We start from the raw sequence: 2,500 nt of genomic DNA on the forward strand, positions 1-2,500 counted from the left end.
AATATATGTATGATATATATATATATATATATATATATATATATATATATATATATGTATATATATATATATATATATATATATATATATACTTATATATTTATATGTATATATATATATATATATATATACACATGTATATATATATATATATATATATATATATATGTATATATATATATATATTTATATTTATATATATACATACATATATATTTATATGTATATATATACATACATATACATATACATATATACACATATATACATATATATTGGCTTTATAAATCTAGGTTATTATTGACGTCAGCGCCATACGATATACTCAACTGACCTACTAAATCCACTGATTTTCGTCCTGAAAAAAAGAACCGAAATTGTGAGAGAGGAAAGGACACAAAATATGTAAATGGGAGAATATGATATGGATGATAATGATGATGACGATGATGATAATACTGATGGTTGAGAAAGTAATGATTAGTTTAAGAAATAAATAATGATGGTAACGGTATTAGAATTACTACTGTATATGGAGACTATAATAATGATAAGTGTCATGTTATGGTTATAGTAGATACAGAAAATATAGTAATAACATATATATATATATATATATATATATATATATATATATATACATATATATAGATAGATAGATGTATATATGTATATATATATATATATACATATATATATATATATATATACACATATTATATATTATATATATATATATTTATATATATATATATATATATATATATATATATATATATATACATACATATCCAGGAAATCCCAAACTCATAAAAAAAACGTAAAAAAACACGTTACTAATTGTTTCCATACCGTAAAACTGATAGCGGCATCTATGGTCTTCCTCACAATCTCACTCATCTCTCACCTACAATCTGGAGAAAAACAATCAAGAGTGGAATGACAAGATAACCTTAGAAGTACCATATCAGTTAGGTCGACCCTTCGATGAGTGGGATTAATAACAACAGTGATAATGATGGTGGTGATGTTAGATCAATATGAAAATCCAGAAAAAAAATCGGGAGATCTTAATTTTTGTAACTTTTAAGAGTCTTTTAATTGGTTGATTAATAATAGTTTGATATCGTTCTGGTTGTTGAATTACGAGTGTTTGGTTGAATGACTTAAAAAAAAACTATGTCTTGGTTGTTGAGAGAAAAGTTTGACTAGGAATGAAAATAGCGTGACAGTCTCATTCTTGCAATTGCTCAACGAAGAACAAGTTCGTTATATTTTGTATAGATTTGTTTGTTCTTTTACGATTTTCTGTCTGTCTGTCATTATTGGTATTTACTTATTACACGTTAACTAAATTTATTCTGGTTACTCTTCTATTTGTCTCTGTATCTCTCTTTCTTTCTCTCTTACACCTCCCCCCAATTCTCTCTCTCTGTCACACACACACAAACACACACACACACACACAACACACACACACAACGCACAACACACAACACACACACACACAACACACAACACACAACACACACACACACACACACACACACACACACACACACACACACACACACACACACACACACACACACACACACACACACACACACACACACACACACACATATCCAGTAAAGCATGCACGCCAGTTAAAACTCCACCAGCATTTAACCGAAAACCGTTACGTGCAGAGAGAGAAAAAAAAGAGAGAAAGAGATGAGAAAGCTTTTTTTCCCCGACCACTGTAACTTCCCGCGGTCTCTTTGCGAAAACAGCAGTTGTTCCATAAAGATCAAATTTACTCGTTCTCTGTGGACCGTGTTTTCTCTTCGGAATATTTTCGGAAAAATAAGAATGTATGTATTTTTGTAGAGTTCTCAAGTTTTCATTCAGAATGGAATGAAAGGAATTTACGATTTTTATTCACGTACTAAATGGTAATGATGATAATAATGATGATAATGATAAAATAATAATGATATTGCTAATGGTAATGATAATGACAATAATGATATTGATTCATATTGGGATTAGTTACAATGCTAATAAAAGTAATGAGAATAATAGTAATAATAATAATGATATTAATGATAATACTGACAACGAAACGAAAACAATGATGATTACAATACTAAAATAATAATAGCATTAGTAATGATAAAAAAGAACCCTACAGAGTTCAAGACTAGAAAGAAAAAAAAGATAGAACCTTCACGCACTGCTTAACGAAACGAAACGTGTCCATGACGGCAAGCGCATGACGTAACAGCTGTTTTGGTTGAGAGAGAATTGGCTGAAAAAGTCGGTGTCTTTGTTCTGATTGGTAGATGGGGCGATCAACTAGCTCCTCTGATGGATGGTGATGGAAAGGTGACGATGGAAGGGTGGGTGGGGGTGGGTGGAAGGGTGGGTGGGTGGGGCTAGGTGACGAAGGGGAAGCGTCATTGATGAGGTGAATCAACTAGTGGGTGGAGTGGGTGGAATGATGTGGTAATAACTA

At 30.7% G+C, this 2,500-nt stretch overlaps 1 protein-coding gene across 1 annotated transcript in view; it reads left to right on the plus strand.

Annotated features, from left to right (window-relative positions):
- Window positions 1-2,500, plus strand: part of LOC122245953 (gastric triacylglycerol lipase) — a 30,646-nt gene that overhangs the window by 5,057 nt on the left and 23,089 nt on the right. The window lies entirely within an intron of this gene.

Source organism: Penaeus japonicus, unplaced genomic scaffold, assembly GCF_977035675.1.
Source record: "Penaeus japonicus unplaced genomic scaffold, GWHDUDI00000001_assembly GWHDUDI00000012, whole genome shotgun sequence".
Lineage (NCBI taxonomy): Eukaryota > Metazoa > Arthropoda > Malacostraca > Decapoda > Penaeidae > Penaeus > Penaeus japonicus.